Raw genomic sequence first — 11,925 nt, forward strand, 5'->3', positions numbered from 1 at the left:
TTATTTTTGATTCAGGGTCACATATGTAGGTTTGCTATATAGGTAAATTGTGTGTCAAGGAGGTTGGGTGTACTTTTGATTTTGTCACCACCGTAATGAACATAGAACCCAATAAGTAACTTTTCGATCCTCTCTCTCTTCCCCCTTCCACCCTCACATAGGCCCCAGTGTCTGTTGTTCCCTCCTTTGTGTCCATGTGTACTTAATGTTTAGCTCCCACTTATAAGTGAGAACATGTGGTATTTGGTTTTCTGTTCCTGCATTAGTTTGCTTAGGATCATGACCTCCAGTTCCATCTATGTTGCTGCAGAGGGCATTATCTCATTCCTTTTTTGGCTGTGTAGTATTCCATGGTGTATACCTACCACATTTTCTTTATCCAGTCTACTATTGATGGGCACTTAGGTTAATTCCATGTCTTTGCTATTATGAATAGTGTTATGATGACATTTTTTTTTTTCCGACAGGGTCTTGCTTTATTCCCCAAGTTGGAGTACAGTGACACAATCATAGCTTACTGCAGCCTGGAACTCCTGGGCTCAAGGGATCCTCCCGTCTCAGCCTCTCAAAGTGCTGGGATTACAGGTGTGAGCTACAGTGTTTGGATGTGAAATTATTCTAGGTGGAAGAATTTCCACTTTCAGATTTCTGACCCAGAGTTACTTTAACAATTTTTTTTAACAACTTGCCTTTAATAAGCCTTTCCAATGCGTTCAACTTGGTTTTCACAGCAACATCTCTTTTCTCTTTATCCTTATATTTCATGTTTTCAAAAATTTAACTAAATTATGATAGCAAATATCACTGACATATTAATAAATAAGTAAGCCCAAAGTCATTTAGTAGGCAAGTAGCTCAATTGACAGGAACAGAACTATCCAAGAGTTCTGAAAAGCTGCCTCTAGTCATGTTGGCATGCAGTAGGCATAGGTAAGTAGGTAAATACATTTTAGAACTGGGAGAGTAAGTTAAATAGGGCCTAAGAAAATAACTGTATATTTATGTACATATATATGATGGCTGTACAACTGTATAAATTTGCTAAAAATCATTGGTTTGTACACATAAAATGAGTGTACTCCAGCCTGGGCAACAGAGCAAGACCCTGTCTCTAAAACAAAAAGAGAAGAAAATGAGCTCAACAGAATAAGAACTCAAAACCAAGATAATAAAACAACTGAAGAAGATGAATAGGGAAATTGCACATTTGAAAATCCAAAGACTAATACATACCTCAAAACAAGGAACCAATAGACACGGCTAGAAGTGGAATTAGTTTTTTCTTTTCTTTTTTTAAGACGTTTACACCCCTATAAATGGAATTATTGATATGGAAAAAGGTTTTAAATAATCAAAATAATGGTAGATGAAAACACAAAGATATTAAAACAATCAGGTAGAAATCAGTAGATATGGAAGACAGCAGTTATTGGTGTCCCTGAAATTGAGAACTCATTAAATGGAACAGAAGTATTCAAAAATATAAAAACAAAAGTTTGCCCCAAAATGAAGTGCTAATCTGCAGCTGGAAAGGTCAAGACAGAAAGCACTTTGATACAGAATATTCTGTCTTGAAAAATATTGTAATTAACTTGTTGAACTTCAGATATCCAGGCAGAAAAAGTAGAATGCCTACAAGGAGAAAAACTCAGGCTCTCCTTACATTTCTCAACAGCAACATTCCAGAGACAGAAGCCAATGGAGCACAGGCTACAGAATTCTGAAAGAACAAAAGTATGATCCAAGAATATTATACCCAGCCAAGATGTCATTTGGAAATAAAGATACTAGGCAGATTCCCACAAATACAAAAGAGCATAGAAAAGAGCTCTCTCTGGCCGGGCACGGTGGCTCACGCCTGTAATCACAGCACTTTGGGAGGACAAGGTGGGCAGCTCGCCTGAGGTTGGGAATTTGAGACCAGCCTGACCAACATGGAGAAATCCTGTCTCTATTAAAAATACAAAATTAGCTGGGCATGGTGGAACATGCCTATGATCCCAGATACTCAGGAGGCTGAGGCAGGAGAATCACTTGAACCTGGGAGGCGGAGGTTGTGGTGAGCCAAGATCATGCTATGGCACTACATCCAGCCTGGGCAACAAGAGTGAAAATCTGTCTCAAAAAACAAACAAACAAAAAAGAGCTCTCTCAAATTCTTCTTGAGAAAATGCTTGAAAGTGAAATTCAGCCAATTAAGAAATAGGGCAAAATTAGGACTTCAAGAATTAAGAAGTCTTGGTACAAGGATTTGTGATGATCATTGAATCTGTTTAGATACGGAATTAATACTGAATACCTGTGTGAATCATTGCTTTATACCATGTACATATTATATGAATTAACAATGTAAAATAGTATGACTAAGAAACACTGGGCCCTGTGGGAGGGGGTAATGGAAGATAGTATAGTACGAGTGTGCTCTCTTTGGGCTCACAGTAGATTCAAATTTAAAATGTATTCTTAACTAGAGCCAGGCAGTTGCCTGTAATCCCAGCAACTAGGGAAGCTGTAGCAGGAGGATTTACTTGAGCTCAGGAGTTCAAGACCAGTATGGGCATATTGCAAGACCCCACTCCTAAAAAACAAAACTAAAAATATTAGCTGGGTGTAGTGGCGCATACCTGTGGTCCCAGCTACTTGGGAGGTTGGGGTGGGAGGAGTTCAAGGCTGCAATGCCACTGCATTGCTGTCTGGGTGACACAGCACGACCCTGTATCATAAAATAAAATTAAAATTAAATTAAATTAAATTCCAATAAACAAAACAACATAATGTCAAAATCACTTTTCCTAACCCTTATTTGAAGTCCAGATTTTTAAAGTTTCTTTTTATACTTGTTTCTTTTTTCCTTTTAATTCCTTTTAGTTTCTTTAATTCAAGTAAACTTGAATTTTTGAATTTTTAATTCAATTAACTTAAATTAGAATTCAGGATTAACAGAATTCAATTAACTGTAACTCAATTCTGTTAAATTCAAGTAAACTTGAATATAATACTTTTCTTTTTGTTTTTTAATAACACACCTTATGATACCATTTTTAAGTACCTATGTCTATATACCTATTTATCTATCATTCTATTCATATAAAGACATAAAAAGATATTTGGAATGATATTAATCAAATGTTAATAATGACTATTTTTAGATGGTGGGACTTGGGAGTTGTTTTTTTACAAAAATATTTTCCCCCAGCTTTATTGATGTATAATTGTCAAATAATGAGATTTCAGGGAGTTTTTCCTCTTTCTTTTGCATTGCTTAAATGATTTGCAATGAAAATATATTATTTTCACAAGAACAGTAAGTTGATTTTTCTTAAAACAAAGCATAAAACAAACCTTCAACACTTCTCCCTAGTCTTCAGGATGTAGTTCAAGCTTTTGTATTCAAAATAAGAACCCAAACTATCTTCCCAAACCTACTTCCCACATTTAATAATAACACAATTAATCTATGAATATAAAGAGTATTCCCTGAAAATTCCTGCTACCGTTCCTTTGCCCAAATCATTTTACCATCTGGAAATGCCCAAATCATTTTACCATCTGGAATAGGCTTGCCATCTTTATCTGTATTAAACAAATGCAACCCATCCCACAAAGCTCAAGTCTTGGTCCGTCTCTTCCATTGACCTCCTCAGAGCCCCACAACATTTTCCAATCAAACAGTTAAAAGTATCCATGTAGAAAAATACCTACAGAGTTCCTACTTCCTCTGGATTTGGTTTAAAGAGGACCCATTCAGTGGAAGACAAATAAGTTCTCCCAGTGTAAGTCAATTCTTGAGTGTTATTTTAGTAAGCAGCCACTGAAGCTTATTAATATAGTAACAAGAAGTGAGAAATTGCAAAGCCTGAATTTCGACCTAACTAGTACTGAAAGTTAATGAGGTGCATATCCTTCCCTGAATAGACTATAATTCAAGGAACAATGGGAACATAGACACGTATCTGAATGCTCATCGGTTTCAGTTTTCTTTTTTGACATGAGAAATGAAAACACTTTTTACAGATTAAAATTTTTTTTTTTTTTTTTTTTGAGACGGAGTCTCGCTCTGTCGCCCGGGCTGGAGTGCAGTGGCCAGATCTCCGCTCACTGCAAACTCCGCCTCCCGGGTTCACACCATTCTCCTGCCTCAGCCTCCCGAGTAGCTGGGACTACAGGCGCCCGCCACCTCGCCCGGCTAGCTTTTTGTATTTTTTAGTAGAGACAGGGTTTCACCGTGTTAGCCAGGATGGTCTCGATCTCCTGACCTCGTGATCCGCCCTTCTCGGCCTCCCAAAGTGCTGGGATTACAGGCTTGAGCCACCGCGCCCGGCCAGATTAAAATTTTTAATAAAGCTGCTTGCTGTTAAAAAGCATACTTATGAATAAGCAAGATCTAGAGACTTACTGGCTTTTCAATAAAATGAGCAGAAATTTCACCAAGTGACTAAATATATTAATACTAAATACTTTTGGACTGAAAAACAACCTACTTCTATTATCTGGGCCATGAGAAAAGACTATGATGCCGTTACCTAGTGGCAGCAATGGATAAAAGCAACATTAAGATTGCTTGGTTTGTTAGCTGTTGAGGGCTACAAAACTGATCATAAAAGTGAGTAGATTATATTAGACATGCCATCTATAGTAAAATCTTTTGAGAAAATGCTTTTATATTTTCTTCCTTCCTTCCTCCCTTCCCTTCCCTTCCCTTCCCTTCCTTTCTTTTTTATTTTTGAGACAGAGTCTCACTCTGTTGCCCAGGCTGGAGTACAGTGGCTCAATCTTGGCTCACTGCAACCTCTGCCTCCTGAGTTCAAGAGATTCTCCTGCCTTAGCCTCCCGAGTAGCTGGGACTACAGGTGCACACCACCACGCCCAGCTAATTTTTGTATTTTTAGTAGAGATGAGGTTTCACTATGTTGGCCAGGCTGGTCTCGAACTCCTGACCTCAGGCGCCCCACCTGCCTTGGCCTCCCAAAGTGCTGGGATTACATGCATGAGCGACCAGGCCTGGCCACTTTTATCTATTTTGTTGCCCAATGGAAAAGAATATTAATTTTTTTCATAGCATTAAGACAACTTTTAAAGTTTTTGAAAATTTTTACCAGGTATACACATACACACATGCAATATTTGCATTTTATGAAGGGCATAAAAGAGAAAATAAAGTCTCTTTTCCTCCACATTTATTTTAGTTTTGTTTTGTTTTTCTACACATTTCTTATTAAGTCTTACATCCTAGAGGCAATTCTGTTAAGAATTTCTGCTTTTTAGTTTTCCTAATGTTTATCATTAATATAATTATTTTAATTTGATTCAATTAATTTAATTATTTATTGATGTACCACCTTTATACTGTATCTCCCCATAGCGAAAGATACAGAAATGAGAAAACTTGCCTTTCTTTCCACCTCTCCTTTCCATCTCTAAATTTTTGTTAATATTATAAAAATGTGTAATGTTGGCCAGGCGCGGTGGCTCATGCCTGTAATCCCAGCACTTTGGGAGGCCAAGGCGGGTGGATCACTTGAGGTCAGGAGTCCGAGACCAGTCTAACCAACATGGTGAAACCTGTCTCTACTAATAACATAAAAATTAGCTGGGCGTGGTGGCACATGCCTATAATCCCAGATACTCAGGAGGCTGAGGCAGGAGAATTGCTTGAACCTGGGAGGCGGAGGTTGCAGTGAGCCAAGATCCTGCCTTTGCATTCCAGCCTGGGCCACAGAGCAAGACTCCATCTCAGTGGGGGGAGAAAAGTGTAACGTTTATATTATTTTCTGGAACTAAAAATATTTTGTGATTTGTATATAGATGGACAAAAAATTAAAAACTCAGACTCAGAATTTACTATATTATAATCCTCTATATATTTGCTCTAGAGTCAAGTGGTGTGATTAAACCCTTAGTGATAGAAATACATTACTGTGTTACTAAGACTTTATAACTCAAAAGGGAGCCTTCCACACATCAAGAACTAATGGATTGCCAGGTATGGTGGCTCATACCTGTAATCCCAGCACTTTGGGAGACCAAAGTGGGCAGATCACCTGAGGTCAGGAGTTTGAGACCAGCCTGGCCAACATAATGAAACCCTGTCTGTACTAAAAATACAAAAATTAGCTAGGTGTGGTGGTGCGCACCTGTAATCCCAGCTACTCGGGAGGCTGAGGCAGGAGAATCTCCTAAACCCAGGAGGTGGAGGTTGCAGTGAGCTGAGATTGAGTACCTGCATTCTCCAGCCTGGGTGACAGAGTGAGAGACTCCATCTCAAAAAAAAAAAAAAAATCTAATAGATCTTTTATACTTTTCCCCCCAACTTTTGTTCACTTTGTCAGGTCATATACCTCTATTACTTATATCCCATAGGGTCCGCTTTGTTAGATTCCATTTTCATTTTGCTAAAGTCTATCTTTGGGTGATTTTCCACATAGAGTGTGTAGCACTAAACATTCTGAGTTCTGACATATTCCTTACTTTGCCTTTATAATTGTTTGGCAGTGTGTGTGAATACATATCAAATTCTGACAAAGACTCTCTCTTTGACCACACTTTAGACAGGCTCCTCTGAGCCTTCTTTTCAACTGAAGACAGGCCCTAATCTGTCTGTCCTCAGCCTGCTTTACCCAGTTTTAGAGCAACCTTGCTAAATCAGTTTAGAGAGAATCCCCTCATCCTTGAAATCTAATCACCAATGATATTTGATCATGATCCTCATTCCCCACCATTGGTGTCTAAGTTCTTTGCCTGCCTCTAGCAAGAATCCCGTTAGGCCAGTTTACCAAGAATCTCCCTACCCTTGATGTCTCCTCTTAGAAAATTTCTATCCACTGACTCATCCAGTCTACCTGTTGGCTATGAATCCCTAGCTGTATTTGCTGTATTAAGATTGAGCTCAGTTTTACTGAACTTCTCTTCCCTGTTACAATAGCACTGAATATTTGTCTTTACTGCCTTTAACTAGTGTCTGGCTCTGTTTCTCTGTAACAACTCTAGGGTCCTATTCTTTTTCCCTTACAAGTTTGAAGACTTTTTTTTTTTTTTTCCGAGACGGGATTTCGCTCTTGTTGCCCAGGATGGAGTGCAGTGGTGCAATCTCAGCTCATTGCCACTTCTGCCTCCCGGGTTCAAGCGATTCTCCAGCCTCAGCCTCCTGAGTAGCTGGGATTACAGGAGTCCACCACCATGCCCGGATTTTGTATTTTTAGTAGAGACAGGGTTTCACCATGTTGGCCAGGCCGGTCTCGAACTCCTGACCTCAGGTGATCCACCCACCTCGGCCTCCCAAAGTGCTGGGATTACAGGTGTGAGCCACCTCGCCCAGCCGATTTTGAAGACATTTATTGTATTTTTTTTTTTTAGATAGAGTTTTGCTCTTGTTGCCCAGGCTGGAATGCAATGGCGTGATCTCGGCTCACTGCAACCTCCACCTCTCGAGTTCAAGCGATTTTCCTGCCTCAGCCTCCTGAGTAGCTGGGATTACAGGTGCATGCCATCATGCCAGCTAATTTTTGTATTTTTAGTAGAGACAGGGTTTCATCATATTGGTCAGGCTGGTCTCAAACACCTGATCTCAGGTTATCCGCCCACCTTGGCCTCCCAAAGTGCTGGGATTACAGCCGTGAGCCGCTGTGCCCGGCCAAACATTTATTTTTAGTGGTGGTAAGTCTTATCGCTTTTTAGGGAACCTATTTTGTTTTTGTTTTTTTTTTTTCTCTTTGCATGTTTGGCTACCCACTCAGATTCCTATATAGAGAGATGGCATGAATTTCTTCTACATGTGTATTTTTCCTCTAGGCCTATTCCTTCATCATGGGCTCTATGCAAGCAGGAGAACCACATAATCAGGGAGGCTTCTTTTTAGAGTGCATGGGTAGGGAGTAGTCAGGCAGTCTGATGACCCCAAAACTGACTCCATCATGAGGGTGAAGTGCATTACATGAATTACTCCTGAGTGAAGCTGCCACTTTTTTTTTTTTAATCCCATCCTTTTTTTTTTTTTTTTTTTTTTTTTTTTTGAGACGGAGTCTTGTTCTGTCGCTCAGGCTGGAGTGCAGTGGCCGGATCTCAGCTCACTGCAAGCTCTGCATCCCAGGTTCACGCCATTCTTCTGCCTCAGCCTCCCGAGTAGCTGGGATTACAGGCGCCCACCACCTCGCCTGGCTAGATTTTGTATTTTTTAGTAGAGACGGGGTTTCACCGGGTTAGCCAGGATGGTCTCGATCTCCTGACCTCGTGATCCGCCCATCTCGGCCTCCCAAAGTGCTGGGATTACAGGCTTGAGCCACCGCACCCGGCCTATCCTTCTTTTTATGCAAGTCTGATCTACTTTCTCTCAAGCTAAATGTTCTCTCAAGGAGTCCTCCCCAGGCAAATCATTACTTCTTTAGAGAGACATTCTCATACTTTAGTGTTAGAGCAAAAGGTACCAGTACTAGGTACCTTTATAAGGGTGGAAGAATAAAGACCCATTTGTACCAATTGGTTTCTTAAATTGTTTTTAATGTAACACTTGAATAAATTACCCAATAATTAACTTAAATCTCACTTTTGATTGTCTAAAATTTGTTGATTCTGAAAAGAACTGTCCATGTCCTCTAATCGTCATCTCAAGCGTGATTTCTTTCCTAGATACCTACTCCTGTGTTCTCTCTTACCCACTCTGTCCTCAACTTATTCAGAGTATCTGCACCCATCTATTTACCTCATTGTCTCACCTTTAGACTAGCAAGTTCTCAAAAGCAGAGGCTAGGTCTAATTCACTTGGTGTTCAGAAGATCTCGCATAAGGTTAGTGCTCGACAAATTCCTATTTAATAATTGAATGAGCATCAAAGGCAGACATTGCAAATACACAAATCCTTCAAAGGACAACAGTTCCAGAATCTAGTCTGAGGAAAGCATGGAAGGAGGATCTAGGGAGCCTGCAGTCTACCCATCTACAGCTACTGAAGAAGCCCAGGCTGAAGCTCTGTATCCTCTAGCACAGGAAGAAAGTTGGGTGTAGGCACTAGACAGGTTAACATTTAAAAAATGCAAATCACCAGCTTGGGCAACATAGTGAGGACCTGTCTCTACAAAAAAAATTAAAATTAGCTGCGCATGCCTGTAGTCCCAGCTACTAAGGAGGCTAAGGCAGGAGGATCATTTGAGCTCAGGGGTTTAAGGCTGCAGTGAATAAGCTATAATCATGCCACTGCACTCTAGCCTGGGGGACAGAATGGGACCTTATCTCAAAAAAAAAAAAAATCTTAACAGAGCTGTAACTAATATAGAGGTTGAATCAGTAATAAAAAATCTCGGCTGGTCATAGTGGCTCAAGCCTGTAATCCTAGCACTTTGGGTAGGTGCAAGGTAGGTGGATTACCAGATCAGGAGTTTGAGACCAGCCTGGCCAACATGGTGAAACCCCATCTCTACTAAAAATACAAAAAAATTAGTCAGGTGTGTTGGCACATGCCAGTCATCTCAGCTACTTAGGCGGCTGAGGTAGGAGAATTGCTTGAACCCAGGAGGCAGAGGTTGCAGTGAGCCAAGATCACACCACTGCACTTCAGAGCTTGGGTGACAGAGTGAGATGCTGTCTGAAAAAAAAAAATTGTCTCCCAGGAGTCTTAAAAAAAAAATCTCTTAACAAAGAAAATCCCTGGACGTGATGGCTTTACCAGTGAATTCTACCTAATATTTAAAGAAGAACGAACACCAATCCTTCTCAAACTTTTCCTAACTCATTCTGTGAAATCAGTATCATCCTGATACAAAAATCTGACAGGCATAATGAAAAAAAACCAAAAAAACAAAACAGCCAGACACAGTGGCTTATGCCTGTAATCCCAGCAATTTGGGAGGCCAAGGCGAGTGGATCACCTGAGGACAGGAATTCAAGAGCAGCCTGGCCAACATGATGAAGCCCTGACTCTACTAAAAATACAAAAATTTTCCAGGCATGGTGATATATGCCTGTAATCCCAGTTACTCAGGAAGCTGAGGCAGGAGAATTGCTTGAACCCAGGAAGCAGAGGTTACAGTGAGCCAAGATCGTGCCATCACACTCCAGTCTGGGCAACAAGGATGAAACTCTGTCTCAAAAAAAAAAAAAAAAAGGCCGGGTGCGGTGGCTCACGCCTATAATCCCAGCACTGTGGGAGGACGAGGCAGGCGGATCACAAGGTCAGGAGATCGAGACCACGGTGAAACCCCGTCTCTACTAAAAATACAAAAATTAGCCGGGCGCGGTGGCAGGCGCCTGTAGTCCCAGGTACTCAGGAGGCTGAGGCAGGAGAATGGCGTGAACCCAGGAGGCGGAGCTTGCAGTGAGCCGAGATCGCGCCACTGCACTCCAGTCTGGGCGACAGAGCTAGACTCCATCTCAAAAAAAAAAAAGAAGAAGAAGAAGAAGAAGAAACAAAGGAAAAAAAAAAAAAACAAACTTCAGGCCAATATCCCTGATGAACATAGATGCAAAAATCCTCAACAAAATATTGGCAAACCAAATCCAGCAGCACATCAAAAAGTTAATTCACCATGATCGAGTAAGCTTCATCTCTGGGATGCAAGGTTGGTTCAACATATGCAAATCAATGATTGTGATTCACTGCATAAACAGAACTAAAAACAAAAAGCATGCAATCGGCCAGGTGCGGTGGCTCAAGCCTGTAATCCCAGCACTTTGGGAGGCCGAGACGGGCGGATCACGAGGTCAGGAGATCGAGACCATCCTGGCTAACACGGTGAAACCCCGTCTCTACTAAAAAATACAAAAAAAAAAAAAAACTAGCCGGGCGAGGTGGCGGGCGCCTGTAGTCCCAGCTACTCGGGAGGTTGAGGCAGGAGAATGGCGTAAACCCGGGAGGCGGAGCTTGCAGTGAGCTGAGATCCGGCCACTGCACTCCAGCCTGGGCGACAGAGCAAGACTCCGTCTCAAAAAAAAAAAAAAAAAAAGCATGCAATCATCTCAATAGCTGCAGGAAACTTTTTGATGAAATCTAACATCTATTCATGATAAAATTCTCACCAAACTAGGCATCAAAGGAACATACGTCAAAATAGTAAGAGCCATCCATGACAAACCCACAGCTAACATCATACTGAGCCAGCAAAAGCTGAAGTATTCCCCTTGAGAACTAGAACAAGACAAGGATGTCCATAGGATGTCCACTATGTCCTGGAAGACAAGGATGTCTAGGAAGGGCAATCAGGTAAGAGAAAGAAATAAAAAGCATCAAAATAAGGAAAGAAGAAGTCAAACTATCTCTTCACTGACGGTATGATTCTATGCCTTGAAAACCCTAGAGACTCTGCCAAATGACCCTTAGAACTGATAAACGACTTCAGTAAAGCTTCAGGATACAAAAATCACTAGCATATATATACACCAATAACATTCAAGCTGAGAGCCAAATCAAGAACACAATCCCATTTACAATAGCCACAAAGAGAATAAAATGCCTAGGAACATACCTAACCAAGGAGGTGAAAGATCTCTACAAGGAGAACTACAAAACACTGCTGAAAGAGACTAGATATGATACATATAAATGGGAAAGTATTCCTGCTCATGAACTGGAAAAATCAACATCATTAAAATGGCAATACTGCCCAAAGCAATCTACAGGTTCAATACTATTTCTATCAAACCACCAAAATCATTTCTCACAGAATTGGAAAAAAACTATTCTAAAATGCATATGGAATCAAAAAAGAGCCAGAATCACCAAAGCAATCCTTAGCAAAAATAAAAACATCAGAGACATCACATCACACAATTTCAAACTTAGGCTATAAGGCTACAGTAACCAAAATAGCATGGTATGGGTACAAATACAGTCACATAAACCAAGGGAACAGAATAGAGAACTCAAAAATTAAACCATACATGTACAACTATCTGATCTTGGACAAAATCGACAAAAATAAGCAATGGGGCCCAGCGCAG

Source organism: Rhinopithecus roxellana, chromosome 12, assembly GCF_007565055.1.
Source record: "Rhinopithecus roxellana isolate Shanxi Qingling chromosome 12, ASM756505v1, whole genome shotgun sequence".
Taxonomy (NCBI): domain Eukaryota; kingdom Metazoa; phylum Chordata; class Mammalia; order Primates; family Cercopithecidae; genus Rhinopithecus; species Rhinopithecus roxellana.